This window comes from Ovis aries, chromosome 21 (genome assembly GCF_016772045.2).
Source record: "Ovis aries strain OAR_USU_Benz2616 breed Rambouillet chromosome 21, ARS-UI_Ramb_v3.0, whole genome shotgun sequence".
Classification (NCBI taxonomy): domain Eukaryota; kingdom Metazoa; phylum Chordata; class Mammalia; order Artiodactyla; family Bovidae; genus Ovis; species Ovis aries.
Window position 1 is genome coordinate 13,231,785 of NC_056074.1, and position 19,632 is coordinate 13,251,416.

The window sequence follows — 19,632 nt, forward strand, 5'->3', positions numbered from 1 at the left end:
TTCTGGAGTAAGTAGCTTATCCCTTCTCCAGTGGATCTTCCTGACCCAGGAATCGAATTGGGGTCTCCTGCATTGCAAGAGGATTCTTTATCAACTGAGCTATCAGGGAAGTGGTTGACAAATATCCAAACATTAAAAAAAGGGGGAAAATGAGCTAAAAGTAAGCAGTGAGAAGACCACAGAGAATAAGTAGTTGGACGAATTACTGGCTGTGATTTCTTTCCCAACTCCTGCCTGTGACCTTATAGAATATTACCATTTCCTTTTCCTTTCTCTTTTATCCCATCAGACTTGCTGTACACCAAGAGAATAAAGAGTAGTGTTACAGAAGGAATCAGAAAGTTCAGGAGTAGGTATCCCAAACCAGCTTGATATAGATACAGTATCAGGGAAAGTGATGCACAAGAATGAGCCGGAATTTTTCTTTTTATCCGCCTAACATTTTAAATGAGTCCTAGCTGCTGAAGCCAGGACAGAAATCACAGAAACTGAGCATATTATTTTGCACATGTTTTCCCTGTGCCGGATTTTATAGCACATGCAATCACCCTCTCCCCCTCATCCCTCCTCCTCTGCCCATCCATAGACCTCCTGTACCCCCTGCAGGCCGCTTACATCAAACCCTGGTCCAGCTGAACAGGGTGATCTCACAATTACCCAGACTCCCAATGGGCAACCCCGGTGCAAGTTCAGACTTGCTTCTTGTTCTTTACTTGATAAATTCCGACAGCATGTCAGCTCCATCCTCTCTCCAATAGCCATCAAATATTGATGGATGGAGCAGGTGTGCTTCCCAGGGTGCAAATAAAATGATGGTCTAAAACTCCAAGTCCTTTACAAGAGCATAATTCCACTACAATCTAGATGGAAACGTAGAGCTGTCTCTCTCATGTCATATTATGATTCTGGTGTAAGAGAGCAATGTGCTGGTTCCTGACAGACCCCCTAGCAAACTTAGCTGGAGCCAAAAATGGTGCCAGAATCTTCCTTCAAGCCCTCTACAATTTATCTGATGAAACACAAGTAAGTGGAACTAGTTCCTCTGGTGGATCTTAGCCAGGGAAAGGATTGCTGTTCAAGGAGATAGCTGGAAATACATGGGTTCTTTGAGGTATCATGTTGAGGAAAAGGAATCATCACTAGCATTTAGCATTTGCAAGACAGGGGTGAATAGCATTGTTTTTCACTCTGAAAATTGCTCTGGACAAAACACCAGTGTAACTTTGTAGCTAAACCAGGCCTGGTCTCCTGGGATGCACAGCAGAGCCCAATACATACCCTCTCCTCCACCCCAAATAGGTGAATAGGTCACCAAGCCCTCTGTGAATCTATCATCTAAATCAATAGTCTTCAAGCCATTTGGTTCACACACCCTGTGGGAGAATTAAGAAAAATAGCTCAGTACCCTCTCACACATTTTTTACTTGACATCTATAATTTTTCATCATAAATGTAAATAGTTGCAAAGGATGTAATTTATAGCACATTGTAAAAACTAACATTTAAATGTAAAACTGTTACATCACTCTTCTAAATGTATTCAATGGACTCTAAATACTATGGTGATTTTAACATCCACACATAATCCATTTTAAACATACTACATGAGCAGGCTCTTCTTTAACAATTAGAAATCTTGCTTTGTTACTTTTTTTCCTTGAACTTGTATTTCCAATCCATTTCCCTCAGAGAGTAATGTAATATATTTGCTATGCTTGAAAGTCTTTTATTGATCAACCTATCAAATGTTTCTAAAACAAAAATATGTATGTAAATTAGATTATTCTCATTTCCCGGGACATAAAATTCCAAGTGTTAATTTTTTCTTCTAGATTCAGTTATTATTACAATTATTATTCATACATTGATTAAAGCTACATACATATATATTTTAAAATTAGCAAATAATTATTTGAGATAAAAGCAAATTTTTATTGAAAATGAATCTCAATGAGAGATGATTTTTTCTCAATCAGTGCATATATCCATGGATGAATATTTCTTATGGATAGCATGAAATGGTATTTAATATCAATTTTATTATTTTTCTATTTATAAATGTAATCACTGAAAAAATTTATTTTACATATATAGGTGGTTGGGATTGAACAGATTTTGTTATAGCAACTTCCTTGATTTTTATCTCCTTCTGAGTAGTATCCCAAAGATAATAGTAAGATCCTTCATCAAAAATTATGGTTAATGCTACATCGGTTGCCACTTTTTTAGGTCTCTTTCAATGTCATTGAAAGCAGAAAATCCCATTGTCAGAGGATTTATTACCTGCGTGCTATCTTTTCACTTTACAACTTTTCAGCAGTCTTTCCAGTTGTCCTTTGTTTGAGGGCCCTGAGGTTGTTCTTGCTGGAACAATGTGCTTTAGAAAAGGGTAAGGTAGATGAGAGGTCCTCTCATTTCTATAGGAAAAAAAAAAAAAGTGTTTTCTCAAGGAAAGGTAAAATAAGAGAACTTGTTTGATTTTTCCCTTAAACCCAAGAGTTTGCTTAGGCACTGATATTTAGGAAAGACCTACAGGAAAGTTATGACAAAGCACCTGTTTTTTAGAAATTTTGGTCCTTCAAGTATATACAAAACCTAAAGCTGACTGTTGTAAATAAATGTAAATTAACCCACTCTCTCTATTTCATCCTCATGAATGTCTTTTATTCTGTCTGGGCTTCAGTCATTTTTCATCTCTACCAGAATGCAAGATGCTTTTCAAAAACATTTTTGGTCATCCAAGTATATATAAATCCTAGGTTAAAGTTCACTGTTGTGGTGCCTGTGTGCCTGTGACTGATTCGTGTCAATGTGAGGCAGGGGCCACCACAGTGTTGTGAAGTGATTGTCCTCCAATTAAAATACATAAAAATTTTAAAATGTATTTTTTTTAAGTTCACTGTTGTAAATAAACAAAATAATCCAATCACTCTACTTCAGCCTCATGCATTTTGCTGTGTCTAAGCCTCACTCATCTCTCATCTATACCTCCAGGTTTTGAAACATATTATGAGAAATATAATACAGGCCATATATGTAATTTCTAACTTTATAGTAGCCATATTAAAACAAAAACAAACAAACCCAGGTACTACTAATATAACATTTATTTAGCCCACTGTATGCAAGATCAGTCCTGGGTGTTCTTTGGAAGGAATGATGCTAAAGCTGAAACTCCAGTACTTTGGCCACCTCATGCGAAGAGTTGACTCCTTGGAAAAGACTCTGATGCTGGGAGGGATTGGGGGCAGGAGGAGAAGGGGACGACAGAGGATGAGATGGCTGGATGGCATCACTGACTCAATGGACGTGAGTTTGAGTGAACTCTGGGAGTTGGTGATGGACAAGGAGGCCTCGCATGCTGTGATTCATGGGGTCGCAGAGTCGGACACAACTGAGCGACTGAACTGACTGATGCAAATATAGGGCTTCCCTTGTGGCTCAGTTGTTAAAGAACCCACCTGCAGTGCAAGAGACCTGGGTTTGATCCCTGGGTTGGGAAGATCCCCTGGAGAAAGGAAAAGGTACCCACTCCAGTATTCTGGCCTGGAGAATTCCATGGACTGTATAATCCATGGGGTTGCAAAGAGTTGGACACGACTGAATGACATTCACTTCACTCACTTACGTGCAAGGTAGCATCATTTATAAAATATGTCAAATATATCCCAACCCCAACTAGTCACACTTTAAGTGCTTAATGGGACTGCTGCCTGTGTTTGTGTGTGTTAAGTTGCTTCAGTCGTGTCCGACTCTTTACAACCATGTGGACTGTAGCCTGTCAGGCTCCTCGGTCCCTGCAATTCTCCAGGCAAGAATACTGGAGTGGGTTGCCGTGCCCTTCTCCAGAGGATCTTCCTGACCCAAGGATTGGACTGCTGGCTATCGTATGCCATATTATGGCTCTCTGTTACTGCTGCTGCTGCTAAGTCGCTTCAGTTGTGCGACCCCAGAGACGGCAGCCCTCCAGGCTCCCCCATCCCTGGGATTCTCTAGGCAAGAACAGTGGAGTGGGTTGCCATTTCTTTCTCCAATGCATGAAAGTGAAAAGTGAAAGGGAAGTCGCTCTGTCGTGTCCGACTCCTTAGTGACCCCATGGACTGCAGCCTACCAGGCTCCTCTGTCCATGGGATTTGCCAGGCAAGAGTACTGGAATGGGTTGCCATTGCCTTCTCCTCTGTCGCTAGCAATTGTTTAAAGGCTTCATTCATTCATTCAAGTTTAAATGACTCCATTTCTCTCAATGCAAAGTCCATATTCCTTAATAAGGCTTCGTTCCAAGATGATCAAATCTCGGCTTGTGTGTCTAGTCTCACTGATCACCACTCTGCAAGCTCCAGAAAAATTCCCGTTTTGCTTTTTTATTTGGTGCTCACTTCACAGATCTTGTGTTTCTTTGTTCCACACCTTCACCTCCATTCTTTGAAGTTTATACTTAGTATTAAATACAAATCCTGGTGCAGAAGGTGGACTGAATAAATACATTTTTTTAGTGGGTATATTACTTATTAAGTATATGCAACAAATTTATCCTACAAAGGTTGAGGGCAGTGATTACATTTGCAGAAGGAGGCTAAGAGAGTTTATAGTGGAACACAAATGATGTTTTATCTTGCTAAAATACAAAGATTAAATGCTTCTCTAGAGGAAAAAAATGGAACCTGGCTGAGTAATTATGTCTGTTCCTCCTATAATGTCTGTTCCTCCTATCAGATCAGAAAGGGGACTATGAAATGAAAATGAGAGGGAACAGGAAGGTGGCACCTCTATTCAGGTGAGCAAAACAACTTGCCAAACACAGCTCTCTCAAGCTACTCAAGGCAGTCAGCAGATTGTCCTTAAAGCAATAGTCATCCCAAGGGGTTAATTCAAAAAAATGTAAGGGTTTTTTTGAGTATGTTTCAGAGGTGAAACATACCTCTCCATCACGGCTTTTAAAATGTAAGACAAAATCCATAGCCTCAATTTTGGAAATGAATAACAACGGTTGCATGCCAGCGTCCACCAGGTTGGCTCAGGATATTACCAGAGCTTTGTCCAAATTAAGAAATGTTACTGTGTTGCAGAACTGGCCATCGTAGGATTCCACCTCTCTGGATAATCAAAATGCCTATTTCTGCTTTGATCCTTTGTATAAACCCTAAGATTCCAGGAATCTGTTTTTGCTACCTGCGCTTTCTTCCTAGTCTTTGTTTTAAAGCTATAATATGTGGGTATTTTAAAATTTGCTGAAGTATAGTTGATTTGCAATGTTGTATTAGTTTCAGGGGTACAGCAGAGTGAACTACTGTCTTTTGCAGCAAGATGGATCAACCTAGAGATTATCACACTAAGTGACATAAGTCAGACAAAGACAAATACCATATAATATCCCTTATATGTAGAATCGTCCTAGTCTTTTGTTCTTAGCTGTGTACCTTGAGGGCAAGGTAGTTGTTAAATTTATTTTTGACAATATTTAATTTTGCATTAAATTAAATTAAGTTTATCTAAAGTGAAAGTGAAGTTGGTAGTCGTGTCCGACCCTTTGCGACCCCATGGACTGTAGCCTATCAGGCTCCATGGGATTTTCCAGGCAAGAGTGCTAGAGTGGATTGCCATTTCCTTCTCCAGGGCATCTTCCCGACCCAGGAATCGAACCGGGGTCTCCCGCATTGCAGGCAGATGCTTTACCGTCTGAACCACCAGGGAAGCCCAAAGTTATCTGATGATTACCTAAATACAAGTGCTTGGAAATACATATCCCAAGAATAGGAACAGCTATGTATTAATTCATTTAAACAAATTATTGAATCTTTAATATGTTTATAGCAATGTGCCAGGTTTTAAGGATACAGCAGTAAATTATACCACATCCTTAGTCCAAGGAGTTTGAAATATAGTGAGGAAGACTTAGGCCAGTACCTGACAGAAGAGAAACTCAAGTAGTATTTGTTAAATAGTAATTCAGTTCTGGGATTTGTATATATCCCAGCTGTAGTCTGTGATTATTATATTCCCAACAGTCAACAGGTGATCAATACGAACCACGTATCCCTGGTGGCTGACAGTAGAGAATCCGCCTGCAATGCAGGAGATTCTGCATTCGGAATCTCTGCATTGGGTAAGGAATGGCTATCCACACCAGTGTTCTTGTCTGGAGAATCCCATGAACAGAGGAGCCTGGCAGGCTATACGGTCCATGGATTTGCAAAGTCAGATGTAACTGAGCAACTAACACTTAACACAGACCACATACACAATGAATGTTTGATGAATGAATGATTGAAGCTGTGAATTTTCCCCTTCATTTCATAATACCAATCATAGCTCTCCTCTCTTCCCAAAAGGCTTAAGGAAAAGAAAAAAAAGAGGGGGGAGGGAAGCAGAAAGACAAGAAAATTGGATTTCTAGCTTACTTTATCAAGCCAGTAATCTAGCAAACCCACTCCCCTTGGGCTGTTTCATTGCAAATTCACCCTATTAACACACCAAATACCTCCCACCAGAATTACTCCTTAGGATCCTTTTTTGATTCTAACATATTTCTTGGGGAAACTGAAAAATCCATTGCTAGAGAACACTTCAGTAGAGGGAACTAAAGGGTCATTGTACCCAGCTGACTAGCTGGGAAGTATTCAGGCATTGAGGAGATCATGACTTTATTGTTTAAGAAATTCTGCATATAAGTCATTCACATACACCTTTCTATTTGCCTAGAAAGCCATATCTACATATGGCAAACAGAGAAAATATAATATTTTGCTAAATTTGCTATTAAAAGCCAGGGTATTTGTTTTCCATAATTATTAATTGCCCTGATATTTGTGAGCAAACAGAAGTTTTTGTCTCTCGTACTTAATTGAAATTTCACGATAAGCAAACAGAAGTATTGGAAATGACCACGTACGTATGCATGCGCACAACTATAGGCTTTTACATGATTTATTCATTTAAGAAAGGTGATTGAATTCTTTCTAAGCAGAATGCACTCTGATTGGTACTGAGGAAAGAGAGCCTGAACAAGCTCTAGATGATGCCCTGGGGTGTGTTTGGCTGTTTTTATACATAAGTCAGTGGCAACCCACTCCAGTATGCTTGCCTGGAGAATCCCAGGGATGGGAGCCTGGTGGGCTGCCGTCTATGGGGTCGCACAGAGTCGGACATGACTGACGTGTCTTAGCAGCATACATATGTCATACTATTAAATCTTCATGATTTTTAGTCGGTTTTGTATAGTTTTCCTCTTTTAAAAGTGAGAAATCAGAGACTAGGAGAGTCTAACTGATTTACCCAAGATCATACAGTAAGTGGTAGAGCTGGGATTTGGTTTCCCTGGTGGCTTAGATGGTAAAGAATCTGGCTGGAATGCAGGAGACCTGGGTTCAATCCCTGAATCAGAAATATCCCCTGGAAAAGGGCATGACAACCAACTCCTTCTTGCCTGGATATTCTTATGGACAGAGGAGCCTGTGGGATACAGTCCATAGGATCGCAAAGAGTCGGACTGAAGTAACTTAGCATGCATGCACGCAGAGCTGGAATTCAAACTTGCTTGTCCAGTTTTAAAATGTGAATTCTTACCAAGGACCTGGCTAGGCCAAATGATACAAAAAGGTTAAACAAATAGTATTTTTTGTACACGTTCAGCTTCCTCTTAATCTGAATCAGTGGTTTTCAATAGAAGGTGATTGCGTTCCCTACAGTGACAATTATCATTGCTTGGAGAAATTTTTGGGTTTTGATTGTTATGATCAGGGGTTGCTACTGGCATCTAGTGGGTTAAGGCCACAAATTTGGCTAAACCTCTTACAATGCATAGGGCAGCTTCTACCCCAATCACTGCACCCAACAAAGAGTGATCCAAAATGTTAGTAGCGCCAAAGAAGAAGGTCTGGAATAGATGAGAATAGAAGATATCATATTAGCTAAATTCTTTTAGTTTGCTAGACATAATACAATAGCTACTTTACACTTTTAAAAACAATTTAATGGAAGGGTATTAAAATATCTTGTGTCATTAAAAGTTAAACAACTCCAGACTCTGAAGTGGAAAGTTGTTCAATGATCTCAGTAACGAGAATTCCTGGACTTTTCTCTTGAAAATACTGCAATAAACATGCCCCACTTGGTTTCTGGGACACTCAATCTCTCCCTTTAGGGAGAATGAAAAAAAAAAAAAAGAATCAGAATAACTCAGTTTGGGTTAGGTGACTTTCTCTGCATATTCTGGCACAGTGTGACCCATCCATTTCTACTAAAGACCATTTCCACAAAATGTAGCTGACCCAAGAGAAGTCCAGCATGAAATTGCAAAGCCTCTTTAAAGTTAAGTTTTCTCATCTGTGAAATGGATTAATGTTTGCCTTACCCTAATTTGTACAATATCACTTAAATTTGAAATAGGTTCACAAGTGTAGGTTTTAATTTTAAAGTTACAATTGTTATTACATATTAAATGATGCCAATGAGGGTACTGTTGCTAATGATATTCTTAGACCTAGTTAGGTAGTGGACAAGTTATGTTATGGGAGATGAAGTTCAAAGCCTTCAACATTCCTTGTAGCACTGAAGGCTGACTAAAGGGAAGCAAGGTGGATGGGGGCGCCCAGGAACAGCCACTGGGCCAGCACAAAGATGGAAGGAGAATATTATGGTACTATTAGAGTACAGTGTATTGCAGGTGCTCCATAAATGTATACTGAATCAATGAATGACTAGAAGTGTTAGAAATTCTTCCATAAATAGTGGAGAGCCTTCTGCATTGATATCTGGAAATGTTCCTGCTGGTTATTAACATTATTTCCAATAATTTTCATGCAACTGGAACTCAGGATTCAAGCATGTGAGTAGGCTCCATAATTGAAGAGATCCAACAGCTTCCTAGTTGTCTAGCAGACAAGTAGGTTGGAGAGGACAAAAGCAAGGTTGGGAGAGTGAAGAGTGGCAGAGTAAAGTCCAGATATTAATATGGAGTCAAGCTGATAATTCCTTCTATATTGTCAAGAGCAGTGGATATCATGTCAGTATACTAGGAGGTAGACCAGATGGGTGGGTGGGTGTGGGTGTGTGTGTGTGTGTGTGTGGGTGTGTGTGTGTTACTGTTTTTTCTACCTACTACACTGTGACCTTGGGGAGTTATAAGCCAAAGTGGCAGCTTTTGTTTTCATTTTGATGTCTAATCTGAAAATGGAGATAATGATAATATTTATAGAGTTGCTATAAGGATTACATTTGAAAGTGCCTGCCATGCGTGTAATGATCCAAAAGTTCTTGTAATTATGGTTATTCTTAAAAATAAGAATATAGTTTCAGGCCAGAGGTGTACAAGATGTAAGTTTGACCTAATGCTGAGTTCCTTGAATTGCCTGTGACTTCATGACTTCTAGTGAAAGATGTGAAGGACAGAGTTGTTGTGGCAGAATAGAGGCAGCTGTGATGCAGCTTAAGCTGACACCTGAAGGTACACTGACAAGTTAGGATGGAGGCTGGTACTGAAGACTTCTCAGCTAGCATCCTATATTGTAAGCGGACTAACCAGAAGTGCTCCCATTAGTGGGACCAACAGCACCAGAAGTGGCCCATTGATGCTGGAGGGAGTGACTGTTTCACAGAGAAGAGTGAGGGCTCAGGCAGAAGGCTGCCTCTGGAAAGCAGGGTTCGGAATCCATAAGAAAGCAAGGTGACTGTTTTGTGGCATTTATTGAAAAAAAAAAGTAATTCACAAGCTTTTGTTTATATTAAAATAAACGTGGGGAAGAAGATGTACATATTTGAATAAATATCTAAACAATACCCAAGACTATAAAGGTATTTTGAATGTGAAGTTTGCCTTTGGTCTATAGCCCCAGACCCTCAGTGTAGACCTCTGCACCCCTTCAACATGGGAATGTTTTCAGTGATGCATTTGAGAAACTCTTGTTTAAAGAGCATACGTTCTCTTGACTTTGGGATCAAATATATTCACTAAATGATTAATCTCAAACACATCACTTAACCACTGTGAACCTATCTGTTAAATGGAAATAAAAATGTCAAACACAAGTATTGGGAGGATGAAAGAATGTAACTTTGAGAAGCTCCATGAATTTGGTCCAAGGTAGGGGATCATCGAAAAAGCAAGAGAGTTCCAGAAAAACATTTATTTCTGCTTTATTGACTATGCCAAAGCCTTTGACTGTGTGGATCACAATAAACTGTGGAAAATTCTGAAAGAGATGGGAATCCCAGACCACCTGACCTGCCTCCTGAGAAACCTGTATGCAGGTCAGGAAGCAACAGAACTGGATGTGGAACAACAGACTGGTTCCAAATAGGAAAAAGAGTACGTCAAGGATGCATACTGTCACCCTGCTTATTTAAATTCTATGCAGAGTACATCATGAGAAACGCTGGGCTGGAGGAAGCACAAGCTGGAATCAAGATTGCCGGGAGAAGTATCAGTAAACTCAGATATGCAGATGACACCACCCTTATGGCAGAAAGTGAAGAGGAGCTAAAAAGCCTCTTGATGAAAGTGAAAGAAGAGAGTGAAAAAGTTGGCTTAAAGCTCAACATTCAGAAAACGAAGATCATGCCATCTGGTCCCATCACTTCATGGCAAACAGATGGAGAAACAGTGGAAACAGTGTCAGACTTTATTTTTGGGTGGCTCCAAAACCACTGCAGATGGTGATTGCAGCCATGAAATTAAAAGATGCTTACTCCTTGGAAGGAAAGTTGTGACCAACCTGATAACATATTCAAAAGGAGAGACGTTACTTTGCCAACAAAGGTCCGTCTAGTCAAGGCTATGGTTTTTCCAGTGGTCACATATGCATGTGAGAGTTGGACTGTGAAGAAAGCTCAGCTCCGAAGAATTGATGCTTTTGAACTATGGTGTTGGAGAAGGCTCTTGAGAGTTCCTTGGACTGCGAGAAGATCCAACCAGTCCATTCTATAGGAGATCAGTCCTGGGTGTTCACTGGAAGGACTGATGCTGAGGCTGAAACTCCAATACTTTGGCCACCTCATGTGAAGAGTTGACTCACTGGAAAAGACCCTGATGCTGGGAGGGATTGGGCATAGGAAGAGAAGGGGATGACAGAGGATGAGATGGCTCGATGGCATCATCGCCTTGATGCACATGAGTTTGGGTGAACTCTGGGAGTTGGTGATTGACAGGGAGGCCTGACGTGCTGCCATTCCTGGGGTCGCAAAGAGTCAGACACGATTGAGCAACTGAACTGAACTGAACTGAGGGTGCTAAATCAATGTAAAGCCCCCCACATTTTTACACATTGTTATAAAACCAAATGGAAACCAGTGATACCTCCTTTGTGTGTTTCTTTTCAGCAGCATATCATTAGGTGAGCACAGAGTGCAACAAAAAATTATGAAATGCAATCAATTTCTTTAATAAAAAAAATTACACACAAAATTCATTCATAAAATATAGAAATAATTAGTTCACTGCACACAATACTCTGTTTTTAAAAGGCTCTAAATCAGAATATTCCACTGTACCTTGTGACATTTATTGATCTAATTTATAACTTTTTGTTGTTTGCCAAGACCACAGATCATCAAGGCTAGACAGTATTAGCCAAGGAAACGAGGACTCATCTAATGAAAATACAAATTTCACTTATTCTCCACATGTCATGGTTAAAAATGCAAGTTTCTTTCAAGTTCAAATTAAAGTATTGCAGAAATTTACAGATTGGCATTTACAAATACATGTGGTAATTAGAAGGAGCTAATACTATCTTATTACTTAAGAAAATTCTAAATGAAGCTCGGAAGAGGTGAATTGAGGATAGTTAAACAAATGTGCTGCTTCACTTGGTAGGTAATAAAGTTAAGGAGCTCATTAATCCCAGCAGTGTTATTAGTTAAAACTATAAGAAAGAAGAGGCAGCACAATATGTTGCAAAGAATTAGGTGTACCTTGGTTTCAGTCCCAGCTCCACTAAATATTACTCAACTGTACAGTTTACAACTTCTTTGTTTATGAAGATGGGCATAAAAATGCTCACCTTATAAGACTGGTGTTAAGACAGAAAAACAGATGTTTGCAAACGCAGTCCTTGCACATGAAATGTGTTCTACAAAGGCTATTTTTCTTTGAGTGAGTTTTAAGAAAATAAGGATCATCTACATGTCCTTGTTTTCCAACTTTTTAATCCAAAAATTCCCCTCTTCCATTTTTTTCTCCTTAACGAACCTGAATGCAGTAGTTTATTATACGAAAATTTCTGCCAGATAAAAGTGTAAATATGTCTTTTTGTATGTATACAAAACACACACACATACATTTGCTTTAAAATTGTTGAATGATGAAGACTGAGAATGAGGAAGCTGAACATATTAGTAAGTTTAATGAGAAATAACTTTTCAAGATGGGGAAATGCGATTGAGGTTACTGCAGCAGCCAGACTGTGTACATGCAGGTGCGAAAGGAGAGGAGGTGCAAAGCCTGCCCCAGCCCTCAAGCACTGAGCTGCTATGCTCTGAGTCTCAGTTTAATTACGTGAGAACTAGATACCTTGAGATCACCACTTGCCTATGCTATTATGTAAAGGAAGATATATTTTCATGAGCTATTAAAATCTCATATTTTCAACATATGAAAGACTTTTTAAAAATGGTTTTCTCCTTCTTCTTCTTCCTAGACTAGGAAATTTCTAAACGTGGTCTTTCGTTAAGGATCTGATATCACGCACAGGTAACCAGTCACAAATAAAATCATTGTCAAAGACACTGTAATTATATGAATTTATTAGGAATTTATATGATGATATTTCTCAGGAATATGGGTTCAAACTTGTAATATCTTAACAGTCTGTGAAATAAACTATTGTCAGACCCAAACGTGTTCACCATTTGGATTTGTGGATTCTTTGCTGACCTGTCACACGTCATTATGGCTAAGGCAGACGAGTGATGAAAGATGAGATTTGGTGAAAAGAGCAGAGCTCTTTGAAATAAGCCTTTCTCTCTCTTTTTCCCTCTCTCAGTCTCTCTCTCTCTCACTCTCTTTCATCTCTTTCTCTCTTACTTTGCTCTCCTTTTTACTGTTTTAAGTAATAATAATTTATTGAAAACTTTGTATGAAACTGTAGGTGATCTGAAACCTAGAGAACATAATCTTAATTCCTCTAGCAATCCTAGAAGATGGATTTTTATTATTTATTTTTTGAAGTATCATTGATTTACAATATTATATTAGTTTCAGGTATACAGCATAATGATTCAGTATTTTTACAGATTATACTCCATTAAAACTTATTATAATAGCTGCAATTCCCTGTGCTATGCAATATATCATTTTTATTTTTTTTAAATTTTTTTTAGTTTTTTATTTTTTAAATTTTAAAATCTTTATTTCTTACATGCGTTCCCAAACATTTTTAGTTATCTATTTTATACCTAGTGGTTTGTTTCTCTTAATCCTATACCCCAACATACACCTTACCACTTCCTCCTCCTCATTGATAACCACTAGTTATTTTGTTATTCCTGTGAGCCTATTACTGTTTTGCTTTGTACATTTGTATTATTTTTAGATTTCACATATAAGTGATATAGTATTTGTCTTTCTCTGACTTATTTTACTAAGCATACTATTTGCTAGGTCCATAAGCATTGCTGCAAATGGCAGAAACTCATTATTTTTATGGTTGAATAATATTCCAGTGTATATTCTTCTTTATCCATTTGTCTGTTGATGAACACTTAGATTAATTTCGCATCTTGGCTATTGTAAATAGTGCTGCTATGAACATTGGGGTTCATATATCTTTTGGAATTAGTGTTTTCATTTTTTCCAGATATATACCCAGGAGTCATATATACCCAACACTCACATGGTAGTTCTATTTTTAGTTTAGGAGGAAGTTTTATACTAATTTCCATCAGGGCTGTACCAATTTGCCTTCCCAACAACCACATACAAGGGGGCCCTTTTCTCCACTCTTCTCCAACATTTGTTATTTGTAAACTTTTTGATGATAGTCAATTCTGAGAGGTGTGAGGTGATATCTCATTATTGTTTTATTTGTGTTTTTCCAATGATTAGAGACATTGAGCATATTTTCATGTGCCTGTTGGCCGTTTGTATGCCTTCTTTATAAAAATCTCTATTCAGGTTCTTCTGCTCATCTTTTTATTGGACTGTTTGACTTTTTTGGTTTTGAATTGTATGAGGTATTTAGATTTTTTGATATTGGCCACTTTTTCATCATATGATTTGCAAATATTTTCTCCCATTCAGTAAGTTGCCTTTTAGATTTTTTGATAATTTTCTTTGCTGTGCAAATGCTTTTAGTTTAATAGGTTCAATTTGTTTCCTTTTGCTTTTATTTCTTTTGCACTAGGAGACATATCCAAAAATATTGCTGCAACCTATGTCAAAGAATGTTCTGCATATAGTCTCTCCTAGGAATCTTATGATTTCCAGTTTTATCTATAGGTCTATAATCCATCTTGAGTTTCATTTTATATGCACTGTGAAGGGTGTTCCAATAGCATTGTTGTGCAAAGAGCTGTCCCAGTTTCCCAGAATCACTTACTGAGGAGACTGTCTTTCCCCACTGTATATTTTGCCTCCTTTGGCATAGATTAACTGACCATGGATGTATGGGCTTATTTCTAGATTCTCTGTTCTGTTCATTGATTTGTCTGTTTTTGTATCAGAACAGTGTTGTTTTGATAACTGTAGCTTTGTAGTATAGTCTGAAGTCAGTGAGGATAATACGCCCAGTTTTGTTCATTTTTTTCAAGATTGCTTTGGCAGTTCAGGGCCTGGGCAAGCAGCCACAGCTCTGTTCAGAGGCAGCCTCCAGTGCAAGTCCTCTTTGTCCCATAACCAATCATAACCAATCACTGCCCCTAGCTTCCACCACCTCTGCCTAGTTGTAGAATCAATCTGCAGTGCAGGTAGGGCTCACAGCTACTCTGATCACGGTATCAGGGAGATGAGCTGTGGTAGCTGCCCTCAGAGGTCTGGACTACTTCTGACTTGCTGCTTGAGTAAATGCCAACATTGGTGGCTGCTGCCCCTCCCAGGCTCTACCCCCAGACCAGATCACCTCTATGCCCTCCAGTCAAGTTCTCCCTCAGTTGTGGCTACCACAGCTCCAGTGCTGCACCGTAACATGGACTGGAATAGCAGCAGAGCGTTCACTCCACTCGGGCTGGGGCCCATGGTGGGCAGGAGGAGGAAGCCAGGTGGCGAGTAGAAGAGACTTCTTTCCTCCCTGTCTTGGGGGCTAGCCTGCAAGCAGTCTTCTCACAAGTGGAGTTCAGGCTTTCTGAAGTTCCTCTGTCCATCCCAGTGGTCTTCCAGCCATGCCAGGGGGTAGGTTTTCCTCATATAAGACCTCAAGACTGGGGCATCCAATCTGTCTCAGACTGTTCACTCACCATGACAGGTGTCCATTCATGGGGTCTCCCCTCCCTTTTTTTAAAGTCCCTTCCCAGGGGCCAGGTTCTTAACCCATTCACTTTTTTTTCCCCTTCCTGCCTGATTACGTGTGTATCTTTCTTACAGTTTCAGTGGTGCAGGAATCCTTTTGCCAGTTACCAGTTAATATTTAGTGATAATTATTCCATGTGTGGATGTATTTTTGATGTGTTCCTGAGGAAAGCTGAGCTCTACATCCTCTTATCCACTATCTTGATACAAACGTCTATTCTCTCTTCCTTAAAGCTGTTTTACTCACAGTAGAAGAGAAAAATGTGTTGATATAGAATGTCATAGAGTCAGAATTAGAAAAATATAGTGGTTCATATAGTGCTTTCTGCCTCTGTCTCTCTTTCTCTCAAACTGCGGGGTGGAAACTGTTGGTGAATAATGTTTAAAATCCTGGAATGAAATTGGAGATTTCAGAAAACAAATTTATAGAGGAAAGGAAACAGTATAGACCTACTTAACATTCTAATGAAGGTGATCTGGCTTTGACTTTTAGCCTACCTGAAGCAGAAGGTATCAGGCAGGAACCTAGCTACACTCAATATTTATTATTGTATCACATATGTAGCACCAGAAGTGCCATTTGAATTGCAAATTAAATGTTCTCTATAGTTTTGCTGATTCTATAAACTGTATCAGTGTCTTGAATTATCTGCCTTTTCATTTTCCAAGTGGTTTATAGCAAAAACTGCTTTAAATGACTAAAAAAGGAAAGTCTTCTCAACACAAAATGAAAAAAGCCAAGGTTGTTGGTAAAATTATAACCATAACAATAACAATAGCACAGCTAATTTTACATATGATAGACCTCTTTAAGAAGCAGCATGATGGATTCTGGACTGTGGAGTCATGCACATCTGGGTTAAAATCCTGTGGTGTGACCGTGAGTGAGTTATTTAACTTTGGCTTACTTTTGTGTAAAAGATGAACATAAATAGTATCTACTTAATAGTGTTTTTCTAATAATTAAATATGGTAATATCTATACATTGCTTGGTACCAAACAGGATGATAACTATTAGCACTGCTTGCCTTATTTTCACATTTTATAAAGATCTAAAGTACATTTAAGGAAACTGAAACACAAATCTTGAGTTATTAAGTTAATAAGAGATAGAATCAGAATGTCAATTTCAGATATTTGGCTTCATCTTATTCTCATTCTCTATATACCATCACAAATTGATTCATGGTAATGCCATTTATCTACCCAGCTAAGATTCATCAGTAATCCCTTTTAGTTCCACTTATATTAGAAGAGTAAATTTAACTGCACTTTTTGGGAACTCTTAGTACATTCAAAAAGATATTCTAAAGAGAGTAAAGCCTGGGCATAGTGTTATAACTAGAATCCAAAAACTAATTCCATAAAATAAAGGGTTGCACCATTGTGCACTTATTGGAATGACCAGCAATCTTGCTGATGAGAATGACTGAGCAACTAACATATCTTATCATTATGCATGACACATCATTGCAATATTTTACTATAGTTAATCACCTTTGGATAAAAAAAAAGTTAATGCAGATGTGATGTAACTCCAAGAGTAATAATACTAGTCACTATGGCAGGGAAAATGCTGCCATAAACACCGAGAACAATGGTTTACCGTATCATTGCATTCCTGGGACACTCATAAGATGATTACGCTTCCCAGCATCCTTTGCATACATGTGTAGTGAATAAAGGAGGACTGCATTTCACTGCTTCCCTTGTGTGCGGTTATTTGACGTCTGGCAGATAGAACGAGGGTAAAACAGATTCAAATAACTTCCAAACTGGACTGAGAAAAATCCTATACAGTTCTTTATTTCTCTTTTTACTTTCTGTGGTGACCTCAGAAGACACAATAAAGATGGTATATTGATTGGAAGCAGGCAGAGTGCCTGAGTCATCACTCAGAGAAATGCTGGGAAAAGCCTCCCAACTCACACCTATTGTACTTGACCAAGATACAACCCTTTGTTGGGTTAATCTGAGATTTCAGAGGCTGTATATTTCCACAGCCTAACCTACCCTATCCTATCTTGGCTATTACAGCAACTAGCATTGAGGACTGACTTTGTACCAGGCACTATATCAAGCACTCTTTATATCTAATTTAATTATCTTGAAGACAGAGAAATAAAATAGGTATTATATTTATAGCCATTTTTCAGATGAGAAAGATGAATCTTAGAGCAGTTAAGTAATGTACCGGTGATTAAAGAAGCTAGAAATGACTGAGCTGGAATTTGAATTCATATTTTTATCAGTGTGTTTCCAGAGACTGCCAGGTTAATAAATAGGAGAACTGTCCATGAATTAGGTAAATAAACCATAGTTTCCAAATAAGAAATCTCAGCAGGCTGATCTGCTAATCTGTGGGCCATGAGGTCCTGTGCTGTGAGGGACCTCTGAGGAGAAGGACATGAGTCACAGAGCAGAGTATGGTAGTGGGCAGCTTGGAAGCCTCCAGGATAGACTCCAGGATAAATTAGAGACAAGACAATCTTCAGTGACAGTGCAGAAGATGACTACATGATCTATTCTATGAAACATTTCTGTGGGTGGAGAGAATCTTTTGACCTAGATACTTAGGAGGAAGTAGAATCAAATTTGTAGAAATATATAATGTGAAAAATATTTTCCATTAATATGAAAGTTTGTTAGGCAGGAAAGATGGAAGACACTTTCCCCTGTCATCACTGTGCCATATTTCAGGTGACTGCTGCCGATTTAATGACAATGATTCCTTGCATAAGTAGGGATTGCCTGGGAAGACTTTTTAAGATGATAACCAAGGAAACATACAGTGTAGGTTAATGGTTTAGGTTTTTAGAACCTCTTTGGTTTAGTTTTACATAGCAACTTTTTATGGATGGGTATGTTAAAGAAGTTCCTCTGGAGAAGGGAATGGCAATTCCCTCCAGTATTCGTGCCTGGAGGATTCCACGGACAGAGAAGCCATGGGGTTGCAAAGAGTCAAACATGACTGAGCAACTAACACACACACACACACACACACACATTAAAGAAGAAGTGCTACACACAATATCAGCCATACTTTTGTGTTACAATAAATATATACATGTCAATTAAAAAAAAAGTCACAACTTAAATGTCGAGAGTTATGTTTTATTCAGTGGGAACTTTTAGGACTTCAGGCCCAGGAGATAGCATCTTAAGTAACTCAGAGAACAATCTGAGGAGGTGGAGGAGAAGTCAGGTTATATAGACGTTTGCTACAAAGGCCAAGTAGTCTGAACATCAAAACTATTTTTGTGAATTAAAGAAAACCAGATATCCCAACTTAAGGACTGTAGTGCTTTGCTGTGTATGGGAAGATGCAAGAGCCTGGGACCACTGGACTCATTCCTTTCATATGCATCTCAGCTATCTGGAGCCAGTATCCTGCATTTTCACATCCTGAGTTACTCAGAGCTTACTGTAGGGAGTGGCTGCAGCCTAATGGCTGCCAGACTGCAAGTGTTTTTCTCTTTTGTAAGTGCCCTTAGGGCTTAGAAATGCACATTAGGAGGGTCTGATTCATTGATGACGGTGGCACACTTGTTTACTGATTTGGCAGGAATACTCCATTTCTCACACATATAAAATGTATATGTGAATACATATAGAAAATATATGTGTATATGTACATGCCCATACATATATGTGTGTATGCATGTGTGAGTATGAGTGTGCTCTTGTATGTGAAATACATTGTCTCCTCTATGAGGAAAGAATTGACAAAGCTTCCAGGGACAGATGTTTTCTACAAGACGCACAGCTTAATTCACTGATGAAAAAGCTCTAAGAAGCATCTATGACATCAGGTTCTATTTGAGCAAATAAGTTTACTAATTTCACAATAAACAGTTTTTGAGAATTTACTAATTGCCAACAGCTTGATACAAGATTAGGACAAGATTTAGAAGATACTAACACTTAAATACGGGCTTCCCTGGTGGCTCAGTTGGTAAAGAATCTGCCTGCAATACAGGAGACCTGGGTTCAATCCCTGGGTTAGGAAGATCCCCTGGAGAAGGAAAATGCAACTCATGGCAGTATTCTTGCCGGGGAAATCCATGAGCAGAGGAGCCTGGCAGGCTACAGTCCATGGGGTCACAAGAGTAGAACATGACTTAGAGAGTAAACCATGACCACCATCGCAACACTCAAATACATGGGTTATATTTTTTTTATAACAGTAAACTTC